At 35.0% G+C, this 23,492-nt stretch overlaps 1 protein-coding gene across 1 annotated transcript in view; it reads right to left on the reverse strand.

Annotated features, from left to right (window-relative positions):
* Nucleotides 1-23,492, reverse strand: part of HS6ST3 (heparan sulfate 6-O-sulfotransferase 3) — a 784,799-nt gene that overhangs the window by 217,422 nt on the left and 543,885 nt on the right. The window lies entirely within an intron of this gene.

A 23,492-nucleotide genomic window follows, 5' to 3' on the forward strand; every position in this document is an offset into this window, starting at 1 on the left:
GAGTGTGTTTTTTGCCTTTCTTTGTATCACCAGCCATTGGTACAGTGCTTGACACACAGTAAGAACTTAAAAATGTTTGTTGACAAACAGAAATCTCAGGTCCAATCATTGAAAAAATTCATTTTATTTTTACTTATATGTATATAAATCGTCATCCCTATCCCTTGCCCTATTGAAGTTAAACTCCTTGAGGGCAGAAACTTTTTCATTTTGAGTTTTTATCTCTAGGGTCTAATGTGTTTCCTGGCCCATGGTAGAGACTAATAATTGATAACCGATTTACTTCTAACATCATCCCTAGCCACCTCAAAAAAGAATCATTGAAAGCATTTGATGAAAATTATACTTTGAAAGGACTTTGTAAACTCAAAGTTTTTCAAATACAAGGTAGTAATATCTATTAATGGCAAGAAATAGAGTAACAGAAATTATATACATGAGAAGGTTTTATTCCTCATTAATATGATTTCACAATAGTGTAATAACAGTATTCTGTCTGCATGCAGCACAGGCTCCCATCAGAGTTTGGACTAGTTCCTAATAATGTAGCTAAAGGGCTGTGCTTATTATACCCTGGTGTTGGCACAGTGACAGTGAATCTAATGAATTAGGAGATGTTAAAAACAATGAAAAAACCAGAAATGCAAATACTTTTGATTCGGCAGATTCAGGATCGATGTACAATGAAAAAGGAAGATTTTTCTCCATTAGTAAAAAGTTCTGCCAACACATTATCAAGGTTTAATTAAGATATCAAAATAGAGGATGGGGGAGGAGAGGAGGTTGTTTGACAGATAGATTGGAAACTATCAAGGCATTGTCACTGAGCTTTTGAAAAAAAATGAGTTTAGATTCCTTCTTTAATTGACATTTCCAACTGTGGCACAGATAAGACAGATTTAATGGGGGAAGTTATATATAGTTGGACTCTAGCTGAAAGAACCAATGTTTGACATTTAGATGTTGTAGATGCAGAATTAAGATGCCCTCTTACTGACATACTGTCAGTATTAAGAAGGATAAGTGCAGAAAACTGTAAATATATGAAGCATATAGGGTAACACAAGTAATACAAAAAGGCCTGATGACATCTTATCAAACAAAACTTCCGAAACTCCCTTCTTCACATTATTTTTTTGTGCAAGCAGAATTATTTCAGAATGAATGAGAGGTAGGAGGAAACCTATATACATTCCAATTAAAACTTCCTGTTTGTATAGAAAGGAAATAAAGTTTTTTTATGAAAATATGCCAAGATTTTTACCTTATGTTAATAAGGTTTTTTTTGGTGATTTTCCCCATTTTTTCTCACTGTAATAATAATAAAAGACATGAATAAGACAAAAGGAATAAATCCATAATTTATTCAAAAATATTGATGTAAGATACTTTTCCTTTATAAGTCTTTAATGAGCTTTTTTCCACAAACATACCTGAAGCACTTCAGTTTAATGAACAAAAATCTGCTATTATGAAGTGCCTTCTGGATCAGAGAAAATTTCCGAGTAAGAAAAAATGCAAGCTCTGTAGGGATGGGGGAAATGAAATTCTGTGCTTTCCTGCCTTTCCCCAAAATATCTAGAATCTATTTTACACATAGGTTGCATTTACCTATATCATGGACATATTGTCTCTCCAAGTAGAGCTTAAGTTTCTTGATGCTAAGCACTGTTTCACTTTTGTGTTTTTAATTCCAGCATCTAGTACAGGGTTTGACATTCAGGAAGTGATTAAGTACCCCCTTGCTTGTCTGATTGAAATGCCCTGATAGTCTCTAACACCAAAGACTTTCCTCAGTCTGAATCCTGGAAAACACTAGGTTACCTTGGCATATATCCAAGACTCACTAGGATTCAGTGAGTCTTTAAATATAGCTTCATAGGAACAGTAGAAGAGAAAGACCTAAAGGCAAAAAATTATTTTTTCTTTCTTTCTAAAAACTGTCTTTATTCTGTTAGGAAAGATGATAACAGAATATGTTTCATCAAAAATGGAAAATGTAATTAGAAAAAGACATAAATATTGACCCAAAAAAACAAATAGCTATGACATCTTAACTTGTTCATATAGCCACATCACAGGATCAAAGAATTGGGAACTGGAAGGAACGTCAGAGCTATAACCTAGTTTCCCCAGGCCAGTGATTCAGTTACTATTTCAGGGCAAACAGACAGGAGAATCAAAATTCAAACTCAGTTCTTTTGACCCCAAAAATCCAGAATTCTTTCTGTAGTACCACACCGTACCACATGATTTTTATATGTGCATAAATATAGGGAAGAAAGAAAAGTTTATACTTGTTCAAATTTCTATTATGTACTTAGTATGTGTTGAAGTAGAAGCCAAAGATGTCGGCAATAAAAAAGTGAATGTCTGCCCTTCCCCACACAGCACTGTCAGTTTAAATGCAATTTCTATTAATAATAATATCGCATTTGTTTCTGATGTTGGACCATTTGGTGATCTTTGGTTCAAAATCAAGAATATCAATGGTGAGAGCTTTCTTTTCTAGGTCCCCCATTGTGGTGGCTTCTAAAGAAGTTATAATTATAGCACCTATAGAATAATTTGCCAAATTGTGTCTTAACATGAATTGCTTCCCTGGTTGATAGCTGAGAAGGTAAGGGGAAACTCTGGGCTGAAAGAAGAATAGAAGTCTAGAGTGAGGTCACAGGGAGGGGATGCTTGGGGTCTAGGGCTTAATTAATGGTGTATTAGTGGCATGAGAAATTTAGTGATAACAAGAAAGGTAAAATAATTTCCATTTCTTTGGATAGCAGGAGAAATATAATGGAGAAAGTGGTACTGAAGCTGGACTTTGAAAGAGAAGCAATTTTAATAGATGGTGATGGGAAGAAAGGCCTTCCAAAGAATGGTTCGAGCATGAGGACAGGAATGGAATTAGGGAAGAAATGAATGCATATAAAAGATGGCAAGAAGTTCTCTTTGGCTAGATAATTGCAGATGAAGAGGGAAGTAATATGAGATAAGGCTGGAAAAGTGGAGAAACAGGTGTTCGAAAGCTTAGAACACCGGCCTAAGAAGGGTGAACTTCATTAGATAGGTAATAGGGAGTCATCAAAGGGTTCTGAGCAGAAGAATGATCAGATTTTTATACAAGAAAGGTTTATCTAATAGTCATTGATTGTAGTATGGAAGAGAGTAGGATCAGGAAAATGATAAAAATGAAAAAATGTGGAATATTTAGATTAGCAACAGAAGGAGGATCATGAGTAAATCTGAAGATCTAACTGGGAATCCTGATTATAATATCTATATAAATAACATAGCTTCACTGAGGCTTAATTTACATTTCACAAAATGAAGATATTGGACTAGATAGCATTTAAGTCTCTTCAGCTCTAAATCCTGTGATCCTATGATGAGTGACCATCTAAGGACATTAGATTTAAATTGGTAACAGAGAGACCTTTGAAAAAATTTTACCAAGGAAGTGACATATTTCATAACTTGTTAGGGCAAAAAAGGAACTCAGAAAGATTATCTAGTCCAACATGATCTTAGATGTATTATTATTAATAATAAGAATTTATTAAACACCTACTATATATCAGGTACTATGTTAAGCATTGTATAAATATTATTTCACTATCTGCTCCAAACCCCTGAGGTGTGAGTTATTATTATTCCCATTTTATAGATGAAGAAATTGAGGCAGAAATAAGTTAATTGACTTCTGTCATTAGGGTCATTCTTGAGACTAAGACCAGATTTGAAATCAGTTCTTCCTCATCAAGTACAGGAAGTGTATGTACTGTGCTATCTAAATACCTATAGAAAACTTGAATTATTAATTTGGTAGCAGTTCATATGACAGCTCAGAGGCAGAATGTCCAATTAAGAGGTTATTGGCCCAGTTTAAATTAGCTTTAATGGGGACTGATTTTCAAGGTAGTGGAACTACTAATTCAAAGCAGAAAACAAGAGACATCTCGAGAAGGTAGAATTGACAAAACCTCAGAACTGATTACATATAGGAGACAGGAAAAAGAATCAAATTAATACATTAATTCTTCATAGTAGACATTTTCCTCCTATACTCATTTAACTTCTTGGACCTCCATGGACTCAAGGGATTCAAGCTTACCTTTGAGAATTTCATAAATAAGTGACCCCACTGTTTAATGCTAACCACCAGAATTAGTTTTGTGTAAAAGGCAAAAATATAAAATTGGATGTTCCCTCTTATCTCATTTTAGTTATTTTGTATACTTTCTGTGTGCGTGTCTGTATGTGTGTGTATATATTTCTGAACAGCTAATGCTAACTTCTCCATTTCACAGGGCATGGTATAGATAACATGTTCCTTGTTCTCATTGCCACTTGTAAACTTTGGTCCTACCAGCATCCCTCATCCCTTTTGAAAATCATTTCATCTTATAAATTTCACTGTTGTCAGCGTTCAGTCATTTTAGTTGGGTTTAACTCTTCCTGATTTCATTTGGTGTTTGTTCACAAAGATATAGAGTGGCTTGCCATATCGTTCTCCAGCTCATTTTGCAGATGAGGAAACAAAGTCAAACAGGGTTAAGTGACTTGTTCAGGGCCACACAGTTAGTAAATATCTGAGATCAGATTTGAACTTACAAAGAAATGTCTTCTTGACTCCAAATCAGGCACTGTACCATCTACCTGCTACAAATCTCTTGACCACTAACATCTCTCCATGGTTTTAACACATGCCTAAAAATGTCTTTCTTTGCCCTTTACCCAGTCATCATCCACCTTTTTCAGTATCTGGTCATCCTCCCAACACCTTAACTGCCAAGATTTTTTAACTTCTTAACTTCTATAACTTCTACCTCTACTCTACTTCACCTACTCACCACGATTATTATACCTTAAATGGCACCACCATTTAAAATTGTTCTAGATCCAGCAACCTGAGTTTTGAAGTTCCCTTTACTGACCACAATATACTCTCATTCTACCTCTCCCACTTTTTAACTCTTCCCATAACTATTCTTTGCACTCATCTTGATCCTCTGTCCCTTGTATTGACCAGTTTTCACCCCCCTAATATTTTAATGGTACCATATCAATAACATATCTTATTTTTTTATCTTTCACTTTTCTTAGTTTTGTCTTCAAGACTAGTGTAGCATCCATGTTTCTGGGAAGGGTTCAAGCTGCATCACAGAATTCCCTAGAGCCCCCCAGAACTCCAAGGAAAGGGGGGCACTATGGAATTCAGTGATGCAGCTTGAACCCCTCTCAGAAACATGGATATGCCTCCCTTTCCTTGGAGTTCTAGGGGGCACTATGGAATTCTGTGATGCAGCTTGAACTCCTCTCAGAAACATGGATGCTACACTAGACAGTAGACTTAGGTCTTATTTATTGTGTATCAGCTCTGTATTAAGAAGAGTACTCTACACATAGCAGATGTTTAATAAATAATTACTGAATGTTTCTGAATGTGTGTTTTCTGTTAAGTGATTAGTGGAACAGATGCTGATAGGAAATTCCAGCAGGAATGGGATACAAAATATGCCCTCTGCAAGAAGGAATGGGAAATCCCCAAAAGAAGCAGAGGTAGTTGGCCCAAAATTGCTTATATCACAATTTTACCTTAGTCTAGTACTGCACAAATGTATAACTATAAGCTAAGGCAAAAACTCAAAATCAGCCAAAGAGTAATACTAATGTCTATATAAGAGGAAAAGAGAAAAAGAAGTGTTAGTTGAGTATAAAATTGAAGCATCAGAAAGCTGTGGAAGGAAGAGTAATGATAAAATAGAGAAGAGCAGGAATTCTAATGAGTTTCTAATCCTTTAGAAAGGTGATTCCCAAAGTGGGGACTACCGCCCCCTGGTGGGTGATGGCCACAGGTGCATTTATCTTTCCTATTAATTGCTATTAAAATTAAAAAAAATAATTTCCAGGGGGCTAAGTAATATTTTTTTCTGGAAAGGGGGCGGTAGGCCAAAAAAGTTTGGGAACAACTGCTTTAGAATATAAACTCATTGAGAGTAGGGGTTATTTCATTCTTTTTGTTTTTTCCTTCAGTGCTTAGCAATAATATATAATTAATAAATGTTTGCCAATTGAGTGATTGATTTATAAAAAATTAAATAATTTACATGCAACCAGTTCAAAAGGCTGGACTAGGCTGTCGGACCAGCTCTGCCCATGGCCCAGAGCATTGATTCATCATCCCTGAAATGATTCAGGGTTAGACATTTAGAATAGATATAGGCAGTCATAGGAAAAAGTTCTAGTGGAAGGCAAAGGAGGTCAAGAAAACGACTCCAAAATTTTTGATTTAAAATGAGAAAGGAAACAAAAATTAGTTTTGGTCAAATACGGGCAATAGTAGCTAAAAGACTCATGCCAAGGTCCCTTTTAACCACAACCAGGAGTTAGGTTTCCCCCCTAAGAGGATCCCTTGTGTGCCATGAATGAGGAAAAGTAGTAACTTAGAATTATAGACATCTCAAATTTTCAAGTCAGAAAATAATTTAGAGATCTTCTAACTCAAGGGTTCCTAACCTGGGGAGCATGAGGGAAATTTTTACATCTTTATGTTCACTAACTTTTTATTGAAATTAAGAATTTCCTTAATGGTGTATTTTGAAAAACCATTCTGATAAGAGATCCAAAGGCTTCACCAGATTGCAAAGAGATCCAGGACACATCAAGGTTAAGGACTCAAGTAATGAAAACTCAGTAGTCCCTGTCCCGATCACATTTACCAATCCCTTGTCTATGATGCTTCATAGCGGTTATCTGGATTCTGCCTGAACATTCCAATGACAGAGTGCCCACCACCTCACAAAGCAACCCACTATATTTTTGGCAGGCTTGATCGTTAGAAAATTACTGTCTTACATAGACTCTAAATCTATCTTTCTTACCACCCACTCGCCCAGATGAATTCAAGTTGAAACACAGACTCATCAGGGATGAATTCAGTTCAGTTAAATAGCTGAGTGCTCTTAATCAGAAAGGTTAATAACTGATGAAAAACACCAGGCAACAGACTTTATTCAGTTTGCTTCAAGCAAAAAAGGTCATACAATGAGAAGAATAGAGAAAAGGAATTGAAAAGAAAACTATCTGAAGCTTTAATCTAACCTCTCTGCTTTTCCCACCATGGTCTATTGCCTATCTCTACTTATTTCTTCTGCTCAGCTACCAAAGCTTGATTTGGGGAGAATAGCATGGTGTGGGGAGACTATAGTACTTGGCACCAGAATACATAGGTTTTAGTTTTTCCCGGGCCAATTAATTATAAATTAGATTTTTGGAAAATCATTTTACCTGTGGTTCTCAGCTACTTCACCTGAAAAAATCATAATACGGTTGTTATAGATTTAACAACTCAAAGAACATTTAAGCCCCCATTATGTACAAAGAATGGAGGAAAAAAACTACAAAACAATCTCTGCTAGAGAAATTTCTCTGAAATTACACAGTGGGGAAAAGTATTGACCTGGGAGTTGGATTGTTATGGGTTCATAATCTGATTTTATCATACTTGACCTGAATGGTCCCAGGCAAGTAATTTAACCTTTCTGACCCTCAGTTTATTCAGCTTTAAAATGGGAATAACTATAGCAGTTATATCGGAGGGCCTTCTATGATGATCGAATGAGGCAATGTATGTAAAGTACTTCACAAAACCTAAAGCATTATAAAATACAAGGTATTGGATTTGAATTCTATGAACTATGAGACCCCGGGGGAATTACTTTAACTTTTCAGTCTGTTTCCTCATCTGCAAAATGAGGATAATTAGCAGCACCTACTTCAGATTCATTTTAAGGAGCAAATGAAAGAAGCAAATGTAAAATGTTTTGTAAACCTTAAGAGATTACACAAATGCCTCTCCTCCTCCTCCTCCTCCTCTTCCTCTTCTTCCTCTTCTTTTTAAGACAATAAATTGCAGAGAAGTTACCAACTTGCATTAGTGGAGTGTCCTTGTGTAACAGTTCCCTTTAACCAATAAAATCATAGATATAGTCTCTGTTCTTAAATAATTTAATTAGAAATGATCCCAGAACACGTCACTTTCCTATTATATCCAGTATTTGGTGAGCAATTGTACAGAGGAATAAAATAAATGTATATGTTTTTTGTAATCAAAGGAAAGTGTTGAAATGCAAATTCATCTTCAGTCTCACTGAAAGCCCCTTTTAGAAAACTCCAATAGCAAACAGAGTGATAATAATTATACATGCTTTTTCCTGTTCCTTCATTATTCTCTCTCTCTCTCTCTCTCTCTCTCTCCATATATACATATATACACACATACATGTATATATACATAAATGTATATAGTATGTATATACACCCTTAGATATATAGATATAGATATCTTCTATTACTTTTCTATATTCTGCAATCCATTTGTTCCCTATAATTGCAGTTAATGAGTATTTTGATATAACATTTATTAAAAACATTATTCTTGAATGTTTATGAGTCAATGTAATCCATGGGGTTTATGAATAATAGATTTATCTTATCTTTGATAATATTTATTTTGTTGAATTCTCAAGGACATTTGGGGGTTATCTGTAATCTTATCTGTTTATTAGAAATAGCAAACTTCTAGGACACAATTCTGGCATATATTTTCTAGGTATTCAGTAACTTTTTGTAATCTGTAGTAACATGCTGCAGAATATCTCAGGTTTGCAAGTTGGCAACTTATAGTCTTGAAAAAGGAAGATAAAGAAGAAGGAAGAGGAAAATTTATATGTCTTAATCTCACTTCTCTGTAGCTTTGTTATAGTCCTGCTCCATGCTCCATGTTTGTATTTTATTTTTAAGTACCTTTTCTATTTTCTCCTGCACCACATCTGAGCCTAGCATGTTGACTCCAATTTTACTAGGTCTATTATTATTGATAAAAATATTTAATTTGTTATAAAAATCTTATAGACTATTTCCATTTTCATCTATTCTTTGCCTATAAATGTCCTTGTACTCATATGGGTCATTAGACTTCCTGTCATACTTCCTATAAACATTATTTCCTCTTCACTGCTTAAAAAATCCTTATTTTATGTCTTAGAATTGGTATCACTTCCAAGGCAGAAGAGTGGTAAGGACTTGCCCAGGGTAAAAAAACTAGGAAGTGTCTAAGGCCAGATTTGAACTGCTACCTCTAGGCCAGACTCTCTACCCACCAAACCCCCCTAACTACTTCTTACTGTTTTCTTTAACAGTACTTCTCAAATTCTCAATAATCCTCTTCCATAAGGTTTTATAAATAACTTATATCCCAAATTAGCATTTGTTTTTCATCATTTTAGCTCTCCCTGGGCAAAAGAAGCAAATGTTTGCTGACTGAACCAGTTTCTACAATTTTTTGGTTGCCTCATTTCCTTAAGAAACTTTTTATTTGTTCATTTATCCATATCTTATTTTTTAGCAACAGTAGCTTTGATTAAAAAGTTGGAGTAGCAAATTCTGAAGTTTTCCATCTGATCAGATGTTTTTATACTTTGAATTTTGTAATATTAAAGATATCATCTGCACTAACATGTCAATGGTCGGATGTATTACAGAGAACTGATTCCGAAATGAATCCCATATCAGTAACCAGTTGCTTTTGGTCAATGAAAATATATTTTGTTGTTTTAGGGAATTGTTGTTCCTTGAAATATCCAGATCCTCAAAATTTTCTCTTTTTGGAAAAATTCCTGGTATATACACATCTTCCTTTATGGCTATCTATATACTGAAGTCACCTAATATTAAAGTTTATTTTGAGTTAATTTGGTAAGTGTTATTAAGTTCTTATCTGCCTTTTTAACTTGTACAATAATATATAGGCTGTAGTTATTTTAATAGTGTTTTGTGTGGTTTTATATGTTTGTGTGTGTACATGCTCATGTAAACATAAAGGCAAATGTGATGGTTTTCATTGACAAGACTAGCCTTTATCCATGTGTCTATGATCCTAATCTTTCTCAGATCTTCTCTAGTATCTTATTTATTTTATAAATTATCTTCATTTCTATCTTTAAAGCTATGTTTTATTTTTACCCACTGACTCTTCACTACCTACAAATATTTCTAGGTTTCTTCCATTCTTGGAAAACTTTCTAGATTCATGTCACATTCCTGATCAATCGCACACAATATATTTCAGCCAAAATTGTCTACTCTTTGCTCCTCATATGCAGCATTCCAGTTTCCATTTCCAACTCTGTGTCAACATTTAGTGTTTTTTGTTTTGTTTCATTTTGTTTTAAACCCTTACCTTCTCTCTTGGAGTCAATACTATGTATGACTATGTATGCCTAGCCCTTACCACTCTTCTGCAATACTATGTATTGACTCCAAGGCAGAAGAGTGGTAAGGACTAGGCAATGGGGGTCAAGTGATTTGCCCAGGCTCACACAGCTGGGAAGTATCAGATTTGAACCTATGACCTCCCGTCTTTAGGCCTGGTTCTCAATCCACTGAACTACCCAGCTGCCCCCAACATTTAATGTTGACTCTATGTCTCTCTGGCCCAGAATGTACTTCCTCCTCAATTCCATTTCTTGAAATCTCTAGATCTTTTCCAGCCTCAGCTCAGGAACCACTTCCTAAACAGAATTTATCCCTTCTCAGCCCTAGATTTAAGTGCCCAAAATCTCTTTACTCTATATGTTTTACATAGTTACTATATCTATGTAGATAAAGTTTGGGGAACTCAAGAAATATTTTGTTTTAAACATTATATCCCTGACATTTATTTGTACCTTGCACTTAAAAGATACATGATAACTGTGAATTGAATTGAGTTGAATTATAACGAATTCTGCAAGATGAAATCACTATATATGCCTTGAAATGACATTTGGTTGCCATTAGATGCAGGATAAAACCAACTCCATTTACTTCACAAAGAACCTTTGAACCATTCTTTCATTTAGCTGCAACTTCCTTTTTATCTTCTAGTTTCATTTGCTGAGAGAATGACAAGTCTGATATGATCAATATGTATTACATGCATGAAAATTAGCACAGGTCTTAGACTCAAGACCTAAAAATAATTGCTTGAGAGAAATCAATATGTGGGTAAGAACAGCATTAATTAAAATTGCAAGTGGTACTTTTAGATCTATTGCTTTATTTCTTCCATTGCTATTCCCTGACAAAAGAGGAATCATCTTTCTAAGTATGGCCATGTATTACAGAATCTTTTTATCCATATTTTAGTCTGTAAGTATATATATAGATACATATAAATAACTATCAACAAATGTTAACATGATGTGCCTGGAGGCAAAACTGTAAGTGTAGATTGAGCTGTGTAAAATCTTTTAAAATCTTTTTTATCTAGAAGAAAGAACTCTCAAGAGAAAATAAGATTTTTTTAAAAAAAGTTTATTTTGTAAGTTGTTATTTTATTTTCCAATCACAAATCAGAAAACATCTTAGCCCCAAAAATAGTTCTAACAGGAAATAAAGAGGCCAAAAAATGGATATTTGTGGCCAGTAAGGATGTACCAGCCTACTCAACTCCTGTCCAGTAGATAAACTTACCAACAAAATGCCATTATTGCTATGAGAGAGAAGAGGAATAGGACATCAAAAAGGGGATTTTGAATGGAATTTGGAGAATAATCTTCTGTTTATTATATATATTTTCTTTTGCTTTTCTTATATCCATCTTACATCTTTTCTTTTCTTATATCCATATCAATATCTATACTATCAAGGAAAATATTACTGTTACCATATATTTCCATCTCCTACTCATAAAGAAATAACAATATAACCATCTCTCAATATAAAAAAGGTCCCCAGTTCTTAAAAAGAAAACAAATGATACCCTTTAGTTAATTTAGCCAAGATGCAACCTGTCTTAACTTTTAACAAGCAACTCCTGCTCAGATTTGGTCCTTTAAATTTAAGATTAGATGGTTAACACTGACCTCCACTAACTTCACACATTAGCTAAATGAGGATTACATGCCTGACAAATCAGCATTGGCTGAAGGCCTAGAACCTAAAAATAATTTCTTGTAAGAAATCAGTTGTTGGGTCAGTAAGATGTTAATTAAAATTTGAAGTTGAGACTTATGAGTCACATACTTCTTTTGCTGTTCCCCATTAGGAAATAAGGTTTTTTTTTTTCATTTTATTTTTATTACCAGGCAAAACATACTTCCATGTTGGTCATTGTTGTAAGAGCAAACTCAGACATAACCCAAACCCCATAATAAAACTATACATACACCAATGAGAAAGATGATTCCAATAGTTCTTTTCTCTGGAGTTGGATTAACCTTCCCCATCATAAGTCTTTCAGGATTGTCCCAGATCATTACATTGCTGAAAGTAGCCAAATTTTCACAGATGATCATCATACAATATTACTGTTATTTTATACAATATTCTCGCAGTTTTACTTATTTTGCTCTGCATCAGTTCTGGAAGATCTTTTCAGCTTTTTATGAAATCATCTTGCTTATCATTTCTTATAGCACAATAGTATTCTATCACCAACATGTACCATGATTTGTTCAGCCATTCCCCAATTAATTGACATCTCCTCAATTTCCAATTTTTTGCCACTACAAAAAGAGTTAGTATAAATATTTTTATACAAGTAGGTCTTTCCCCCTTTTTTATTATCTCTTTGTGATACAGACCCAGTAGTGCTAATACAGGATCCAAAAGTATATACACTTTTTTAGCCTTTTGGTCATAGTTCCCAGTAGCCCTCCAGAATGGTTGGATCAGTTCACAACTCCACCAATAATGCATTAGTGTCCCTATTTTGGCCTATTCTCTCCAACATTTATCACTTTCCTTTACTGCCATACTGGTCAATCTGATAGATGTGAGGCGATACCTAAGCATTGTCTTAATTTGTATTTCTCTAACCAAGAGTGATTTATAAAATTTTTTCATATGGTTATGGATGGCTTGGATGTCTTCATCTGAAAATTGCTTGTTCACATCCTTTGACCATTTGCCAGTTGGGGAATGGCTTATATTCTTATAAACTGGACATAGTTTTCTATAAATTTGAGAAATGAGACCTTTATCAAAGAAATTTGTCATAAAACATTTCCCCAGTTTTTTGTTTCCCTTCCAATATTGGTTATATTAATTAGCATATATGATAAGTATAAATTTATCAATTTACATGCTGACTAAGGAAAAGAATGTGACTAGGAAATTTGGAGAGGAAGTGGGCTTGACAAGTGCTTGGTTTTATTTGTAATGCAGGATTTCTTGCATTTGCAATATTACCCTAGGCAATCCTGTCAGTTAGCAGAATAGAACTCTGGCCTGGCAGGTGCCATGCCAGGTGCCAACTGACAGTTGGTCTGTGACTATATAAGGTCCTGCAAACCCAACCTTGAGGTTCTGATTTCCTTGACCTCACCCAGACACCCAGCTCCCCCTGATTTCCCCTTGGGGACCCCGGGAGGGATCAAAGGGAGGTGGGTTTTGGATCATGGGTAGGATTTAGTTTAGTGTAGCCTAGTGATTTAGGGATGCCTCTAGAACAACTTAACATCATCATCTGTTTAGCTGGTGGAACAAATAACATCAAGCCAGAGTTTAGTTATTTCTGGCTGAGCGCTGGTTTCCTCAGCCTGACCAGGCCTTCCAGGTTCATTGCCAAAACTTGGCAGTTGCCTCTAACAACAGCTTAACAAGACCTTAAACCCTTTTACCTTAGTTTTCCCTTTACAGTTTAAATAAATCTCTTAGCCTAAATCTGTGAGTCCCTGTGATTTCCTTCAACTTCACCAAGGCTAAGGGGACTAAGGAGAGGAGGGAATACTGAGGAATTGAGGTTACTGTGAAGTGGAAGCTAAACCTTCATTGTAGCCAGGAAATAGAGTCTCATTTCCTGCTGGGTTTTGCTCTTACCCAATAGGAAGGCAGTTACTTCGGCAGGGAGGGGCCACCCACTCAACACTTTAAAAGAGCCTTCAACTGGCAGTGGAGATTCACTGGGCACCTCAGCTGAGGTTGCTCATCTCTGTTATCAACAAACTCCAAAATCTCCTCCTAGTTTAGTCATTGGCTCCCAGGCCCCTGGTGACTCACTTTTACTGTCATCATCATATTATCCATTACATTATTATCTATTACATATTTCTATGCCTTTCACCTGTCAATTTATTCATTCCTCTACACAGGAAAACCATTAAGCAATGAATCAATGAGCATTTATTAAGTGCCTACTATGTTCCAGAAACTGCTAAATGTTGAGGGTAGAAAAAGAAACAAAAGATAGTCTCTACCCTCAAGGAGCTTAAAGTCTAATTGGGGGTGCAACCTATAACAATTACATACAAACAAGACATATATATGTTAAATAGGAAGTAATTAATAGTGGGAAGGTACTAGAAGTATTTTGAATTAAGAAGTGACAGGAAACAGAAGAGTTTTGAAGTTTAAAAAATTTGAGGCACAACTCAGTTTCGCCTTCGGAGACTGAATTTAATAAGTACACAGAATGCACAAAATAAATAATGAAGCCACTTCTTGAGACCCAAATTCAGAGAATATGAATTTTAATTTAAAATAAATATTAAGTCTAAAGTCTTACCTAACTGGGATTACACTTTTCTGGAAAGAAACAGGCAAGTCACTTAGTTAAACACACACACAGAAACACATACACACACACAAGTTTATTTCTTTCTTTTATGAGGGGCTTATATTATGACTGAGGCAATAAAAAGACTTTTTTCATAAAAGAGTTATCTTTTAAAAATCTTCTTATATTAAACTAAAGAGGATAGGGAATATGCATAGTTCTCATAAGCAAAGGATAACAACATAGGCAAAAATTGAACTGAAACCAGAAACATCAAGCAGACAAAGAGAAATCCGATTGTCATGTGCCCATTGGCTTTGTGCCCAGCACTCTCCAGAAGAGACCACATGTTTAGAGGAATAGTGTCTGAAAGCAATTGTGTCCAGTGGAGTAAGCCCTGGCAAAAGCAATGTGTCCAGTGGAACAGTATCCAGTAGAGCAACATCTAGTATATCAGTGTTCAGTGAAGTAACATATACATTCATGTTTATACATACATGCATACATACCTACATATGGAGAGAGAGAAATAGTAGCTAATAGTAGTAATAGCTAGTATTTATATAGTGTTATCTATTTGCAAAGAACTTCATATATGCTATCTCATTTGATCCTCACAACCATTTTGTAAGGTTATTGTTTTTCAGTCATTCAATCATTCCTTACTCTTCATGATCCAATGGACCATGCTGTCCTTTGGGATTTCTTGGCAAAGATATTGGCATGGTTTACCATTTCCTTCTTCAGTGGATTGACAAGCAAAGATACAGTGACTTGTCCAGGTCATACGCCTGGTAAATATCTGAGGTTAAATTTGAACTCAGGTCTTCCTAATTCAAGCTCTACCCAGAAAGCCACCTCACTGTCTCCTTGGCAAAAAGAGACTAAGTGATTGATCCAAGATCACATAAGTAGCAAGTGTGTAAGGTCAGATTAGAACTGGAGTTTTTCTGATTTCAAGCCCAGCACTCTCTCCACTAAGCCATCCCTATCTATAAGGCAGCGATTATTATTATTCCAATTTTACAGATGAAGAAACTGAAAGTGAAATATGTTATCAATTGATAAACATTAAGTAACTACTATGTTCTAGGCACTGTATTAAGTGGTAGAGTTAAAAAGAAAGGTAAAAGACTATTCTTGCTTTCAAGGAGTTCACAGTCTAATGAGGGAGACAACATGTTAACAAGTATGTACAATTAAGTTACATACAAGATGTTACATGACCTGCCCATAGCCAGTTCTAAGGTAGAATTTGATTTTTCCTGACTCCATGTCCAGTGTCCCATCCACTATGCCATCTATCCATCTCAAAGATAAAGCATTTACTAAGTTCTATATGGCCAACACTATGCTAAATTCTGGGGATAGAATTTCAAGTTTAATGATGGGACTGACCATTGAGGTCCAAGTCCTTTGTACTTTCTACTCCACCTGTATCTACTCATATGGATACTTAGTGAGCCTGCTCTCATGTATCACTGTTGGAGGGGCCCTGGCACTCCCTACTTCAGAACACACACAGAAATATTATTTCTTTTCAGCTTATTGAAGGACAGTGAAAAGAAATGTTTAATTGAAGAGGAAGAAGAAATGCTATGAACCTCCATGTGAGAGAAGCAGCTGCAATGACAGGTACTATTACAGTTAGATTATTATATGACCTTGACTGCCATGGTCTATGAATACATCTCTTTGTTTGCTTTTTCTGATATTGGGTGAATGAATATTAAGGGATGGACAAGACCAAATTATGACTTTGTAAGCTTCAGAATGATGTAAGAGCCAAGGTATATCTAGTTTGTACCAGAGTTTGCCAGTGGCTACATTAGCCAAGCCTGGTGAGGAGCCAGCCCTGAGAATCTAAATGCTTGTTGCAACCCAACAGGGCATCAACCCATCAAGGAAGATACCATCTCCTGCAACCAAAGCAGTAAATTAAGCATCTGATACGCTACACCCAGAAGTGAACTCATTGGGAGGACACTTTCTAAAAACCATTTTAACTCTGTCCTACCAGTGATCAAGTGGGTTAGTAGAGGAAAGAATGTATTTGAATTTTTAAGGAATATATTTCAACTTGTCTTTGTTCAACAAATATTCTTCTTATAAAAGCTTATTGATGCCAGTTAATTAGCACTGTGGAGAGATCAATTAGCCAAATTTATACTGGGAAGATATTAACTAGTCAAATGATATTAGGAGGAATACACTGGATGGAAGCTCATGAGCTGCTGTATTAGATATAACCTCAGCCTCTCATTCATCTAATTTCAGTATAGAATAGACACTGAGAGACAAAGAAAAAATTGCATACTGGACTCAAGTCTATAATACAGCCACTGCACCTCCACACCTCATCTAAAGAATTATTCCACTTCTTCTTTATCCTTACTAAAATATTCCTTACACTAGGAAAAAGAGAACTTTTGTACTTTTGTCCCTTCAAGATTTTTGTATAAGCATTCCATTTTAACTTAGCAACCAATGAAAAATCTTTTTTTTTAATTTTCATGCTGTAAGCCAGTAGGAAACTGAGAGTTTGCTATGAACTTGGGAAGAAAAGGACTTTTCCAGGAAACAGGATCACCAATACTTTATCTAAGTTGATGCTAGGAACAGCATGCATGCTCTAAAGACTGAGTCCTCATTTACGAATACCATTGCCACCATTACACTGAGAGGCAAGATAGTGTATTGTCAAAGGACAAAAACATAGAGGGGAAATGGATGGGAAGGAAGGTTTTATGTGGAGATGGATGAGAAGTAGCAAAATACAGTTAAAACTCACTTATCAGAGGTGAGAGACTTAGTACAGTGGTGAGGATGCAATTTGTAGGTGATATGATAAAGAGATGACTAGGTAGAGGTATAAAGGCCTTGTTCTGGTCAAGATACAACAAAAACTCATACTTCAGAGACAAAGAACCCAGAAGAATCCAGGATTATATTAGTGGAGATATAAGGATGATGGTTAGAGTAGAGTTAAAATGGTGAGGATATGTATTTGGCGGACTTCTTGCCAAACTGAGGACTGTGGGGAAAAGATTCAGGGGAAGCATCCTAATGACATCACTAGAAGACATCAATGAGTGGTACTACAAACTTGTAGTTATGAGTGATTCATCCATATGAGTAACCCAAGCAGGTATTTTCTATTTATTTGTACACCCTTGAGGATATATTCCTGCCAAATATATTCTTTATTGTTTATATCCTTTTAGGAGTGTGAATGGGGCAAGTGTTTTAACACTTTTTTATCATGCTATTTCATTAAATGTCATTTTTAGAATAATTATGCTCTCTGGCCAATTATTAAAGGTAAACACATTAATAGAAGCTATTAGTCACAATTTTATTGCATGCATTTATGGCTTGATAATATTTTGATCTATATTTATGGGACCTCCATAAAAATAATGAAAATAATCCATCAATCACATCCTGAAAAAGATCTCAAAATGAAAAGTCCATAGGAATATTATAATCAAATTACAGATCTCCCAAATCAAGGAGGAAATATTGAAAGCATCCTGAAAGAAACAATTCAAATATAGAACCACAGTCAGGATAACACAATATTTAATAGCTCCTCTATTTAAAGACTAGAGGGCTTAAAATATGATATGATGGAAGGCAAAGGAGTTAGCATTACAACAAATAATAACCTACCCTGCAAAGCTGAATATAATCCTTTTGTTGGATGGCACATAGTTATTTAATGAATTTGATGAAATAAAAGACTTGCAAGCATTCCTGATGAAAAGACCAGAGCCAATTAGCAAATCTGACATTCAAATACAAGACTCAAGAGAAGCATAAAAAGGTAAACATGAAAGAAGAATCATGATATACTCAATAAAGCCAGTGTTTACATTCCTATTAGGGAAGATGATCTATGTAACTCCTAAGCACTTTATCATTATTTGGACATTTAAAAGAGTCTATATAGACGGAGGGCATGAGTGTGAGTCAATTTTGTTGGGATGATATAAAAAAAATGAAGGGGTGAGAAAGAGACATGAATTTGGAGAAGAACAAAAGAGACCAAAGAACTCCTTTTCATATAAAAACAGTGCACAAGAAAGAGCTTTTAGAGTGGAGGGGTAATTCATGCAATGCTTGAATATCATTCTCATCAGAATTGGTTCAAAGAAGGAATAAAATATATATTCACACTCAATTGTTTGTAAAAAACTATCTTACCTAATAGGTAAATAAAAGAGCAAATGATTAAATATATGGGCTGGGGGTGATAAAAAAGGATGGGAGGAAGTGGTCAGAAGCAAAAACAGGAGGAAGATGATAAAAAGAGAGAGAGGGATAAACAAGAAAATAAAGAGTGATACAGTTAATAATTATAACTACGAATATGAATGGCATGAGCTCACCTACAAAATGGAAGCAGATAGCAGAATAGTTTAAAAACCAGAAATCAACAATATGCTGTTTACAAGAGATATATTTGAAACAGGAACATACCTAGAAGGTATAATAAGGGCAGAAGCAGAATATGTTATGCTTTAACTACAGTTAAAAAGGCAGGGGTAGGGGCAGCTGGGTAGCTCAGTGGAGTGAGAGTCAGGCCGCGAGACAGGAGGTCCTAGGTTCAAACCCGGCCTCAGCCACTTCCCAGCTGGCAAGTCACTTGACCCCCATTGCCCACCCTTACCACTCTTCCACCTATGAGACAATACACTGAAGTACAAGGGTTTAAAAAAAAAGGCAGGGGTAACCATCATGACCTCTAACAAAGCAAAAGCAAAAATAAATCTAATTAAAATAGGTAATTAGAAAAACTACATTTTGCTAAAAGCATGGAGAATAAAGCAATAAAAATTTTATAGCAATTTCTCTGATAAAGGCATCATTTCTCAAGTATATAGAGAACCAAGTTAAATTCATAAAATTAAGAGCCATTACTCAATTGCTAAACAGTCAAAGAACATGAACTGGCAGTTTTTCTAAAGAAGGAATCAAAGTTATTTATTTTCATATAAAAATAATCATTATTGATTAGAGAAATTCAAACTAAAATTACTCTGAGCCACCACTTCATACCTATCCAAAATGAAAAATGATGACAGGGAAGAGAACAAATAGATATAACTAATATACTTTGTTGGAGTTTTGAACTGGTACAAACATTCTGGAAAATACTTTGGAACTATCCCCATACAGCTATAACACTGTACATACTCTTTGATCCAGCAATACCACTAATAGTTATGTCCCCCCAAAAATCAAAGAAAAAGAAAAATGACATGTATGTACAAAGATATTTATATAGCACCTCTTTTTGTGATGGCAAAGAATTGGAAACTAAGAACAAGTTCATTAATTGGGGAATGGCTGAATAAATTGTGGCATATGATTGTGATGGAGTAGTTTTTTTATGACTTAAGAAACAGTGGGGAGAATGGTTTCAGGAAAAATATATGAATTGATTCAAAGTGAAGTGAGAGGAATCAAGACATAAGTGTGCACAGCAATGTTGTAATGAGGACTTACCGTTAAATACCTGGAGACTTTTATCGATTTTGTGTTCCAAGAAAATTCCAAAGGACTCATTATGAAAAAAATGCTTAAAAATCCAGAGGGAGAACTGATGAACTCTGATTACAAATTGAAGTATAATTTTCTTACTTAATTTTTTTGCTTTTTTTGATATGGCTAATATGAAAATATGTTTTACATGATTTCACATTTATAATTGGAATCATTTGCTTGCCTTCTCAGTGGTGAGGGAGTAGAAATAGGGAGAGAGAGAATTTGGAACTCAAAATTTAAAAAGAAAAGAACAAACATAATATACACTTAAATTCTTTCCAAATGGAATTTTTCCTGAAAGATTATAAAAGAAATTTCATCATCTCTAAGGAAGCACAGGAGAGAAGACAATAATATATGATTGAGCCTGTGACCAACTGGAACAGAAGCAATAAAGAGGATGTCTAGAAGTTTGCTCTCAGACATTGTTCCTTATTCTTCTCTTTTTGCACACTGACTTGTGATCAGATATTTCTACCCTCTTTTCTTCCACAAAGGGATAACTTTTTGACTTTAATTTCTACTTGGCCATCTCCTCACCTGGGTGTCTACTCTCCAGCTAACATCTTCATCTTCATGCCTATCCCCCACCTTCAACTTTGATCTCTACATGTGCCCACCTTTTTCAGCTCCCTTCTTTGTGCTGTCTTTCCCCATTAGAATTTAAGTTGCTTATGAGAAAGAACCCTCTTGCTTGCATTTGAAACCCCATTACTTCAACAATGTTTCTCATATAGTAAACACTTAATAAATTTGGTCTGAATATCTATCTATCTATCTATCTATCTATCTATCTATCTATCTATCTATCTATCTATCTATCTATCTATCTATCAATCCATCTAACATTCTGCCTATCTATGGACCTTTCTTTTCCCCAGGACTGAGCTGGGAAGCTTAAACTCATTCTCTGACCTTGTTTCTTCATGGTCTCTCTCTTTTTCCCTTTACCAGGAGAGTACACATGGAAACCTGTCCATGAATAGCCAATTTGGCCTAAGAGTAATCATGTAATCCTTTTTTATAGTAAAAAGTATATGCCTTTTATTGTCATCATTCTATTTTTATGTTGTTATATTTGTCATTAGTGATCGATTTGTATGTTGTTAAACTTATGATTCCCCTATGGCTCGTGTAGTTGGTAATTCAACTTATACTATATTATTATGTTCATTTCCTATCTAAGAATGTCCCTATAATCTGTTTTTATGATGCCCATTAAGGTGCTCTCTCTGTCTCTAATTTATGAGTTCTATAACTTTTTCTGTGGCATGGACCCCTTTGGCAGCAAGGTGAAACTTAGACAACCTTTTCCAAAATAATGCTTTAAGTATATAAAATACATGGGACTATAAATTGAATCCAATTGTATTAAAATACCAGTATCAGAATACACACACAAAAAAACTTCACAGATCAAATTAAGGAGCTATAACGATAATGAAGTTATTTTGTCAGGCTGAACTTTGCAAACATTTTAAGGCCAAAATTAGGAGATCCTAGGAGTCCTACCATTCCCAAAATATTTGGGATAATAGCAGATTCACTAATCATAGGAACTGAGGAGTTTCAATCTCTCCATTCAGGACTACTTATTTGGACACCCCTCCTTTCTTAAAACAAAACACCTATATGCAAATATATTGCCTTGTGCTATGTGCAAGGATATCAATGGAACCATTTCCAAATACATCAGGCTTCCAGGGCATGCTGACCAATGAAGATCAAGAAAGACAGAAAAGGGGGAAAACCTTCAAGTAGGGTAAAACTGTGAGGGTTACATTTTCCTTATTGTTCAATCATTTCTGACTCTTTATGATTCCAATTATTGTTTTCTTGGTAAAGATACTGGAGCAATTTTCCATTTCCTTCTCCAGCTCATTTTACAGATGAGGAAATGGAAGCAAACAGGGTTAAGTGACTTGCCCAGGGCCACATAGCTAGTAAATGTCTGAGACAGGTCTTGAACTCAAATTTTCCTAGCTCCAAAACTAGCATTCTACCCACCATGATACCTAGCTGCCTTCACTTTCTATACTTCACAGAATTAAATTCAACAAAGCATTCATAGGTGTCTACTCTGTTCATGACCATGGGAAAAACAAAAAATTAGAAAAAACAAATATAAAAATTTTGACTTGCATATATCTTGAAAAGAAAAATGGGACTTGGAAAATAAACAGATGGAAGAGAAGTTGAGATCCCAAAACACAGAGTTAGTTAATTAATATAAACATTCTAAGCATAGGGTTCAACTTATAGCATGGCACAGAGAGAAAAAAGTCTAAACTTTGGAAGGAACCTCAGAAGCCATCTAAGATAATAAATCTAAGTTGAAAAAATTTGGAGGCCATCTAACTCAACCACACATTTTGCAGATGAAGAACTGAGTCCCAATGAAATTAATTCCATTCTTGTCACAGGATGTCATTCTGCTGCCTAGCGTAACCTCTTACTGGAGGCTTACCTGAAGTTATATAGCTATTCCTCAGAGGTACTACTGACCTCCTCTGTGATGATCAAGTCACAGACTGTATTTATTTTGTTACTCATTCATTCACTGAAAAAAATATTTAAGTGGTTGCTATGTGTGAGGCATTTTTGTAGATCTCAAGGACAGAAGAAAAATTAATTATTTACTGTCCCAAGAAGCTTACATTGTATTTGTATATCAAAGAGTGGATACATCATCCAAATAGAGAAGTAAATGACAAGTATAGAAAAAATACTACAAAATGATGTCAACAGATAGGGAGTAGAAATTTTGGGAATATTAAGGCACATTAATCCTTGATAAAAATGTGTGTCCCATCAATTATAGACCATACAGAGATCAGAAAATCATCCTGATATACTCATCACAGTCTGCTTTTCCAGAGTATAAGGAGAAATGTAGGCTCTAACAGCCTCATCTTAGGAAAAAAAATACGAAGTGTATTTCTCCAAAAAATATAAGACACAAGTATACATAAGTCTTGCATTTTCCCTCAAGGATAAGATTTCATGCTGGTAAGAAGTGAACTATAAAATATGGATACCATGTCTCCAGTATTTAAGGATAAAGCAATAAACATACAGATGGGGCCATTAATGAACATTAATTGCCTTAAATTAGATTTTATTGTGTAGTGGGTAAATTGGAAAGTACACATTTGCATTGGTAATAGAAAATTAATTTAAATGCTCCAGGAAGCAAAATATCACCTGATGAGCTAAAACCTGTTTTTTCTTGATAGATTTAAGGACATTATAGAGGGGGGGAAACTGTGCTAAAGAGAGAAAGAAAGAAAGAAAGAAAGAAAGAAAGAAAGAAAGAAAGAAAGAAAGAAAGAAAGAAAGAAAGAAAGAAAGAAAGAAAGAAAGAAAGAAAGAAAGAAAGAAAGAAAGAAAGAAAGAAAGAAAGAAA

Source organism: Gracilinanus agilis, chromosome 3, assembly GCF_016433145.1.
Source record: "Gracilinanus agilis isolate LMUSP501 chromosome 3, AgileGrace, whole genome shotgun sequence".
NCBI lineage: Eukaryota > Metazoa > Chordata > Mammalia > Didelphimorphia > Didelphidae > Gracilinanus > Gracilinanus agilis.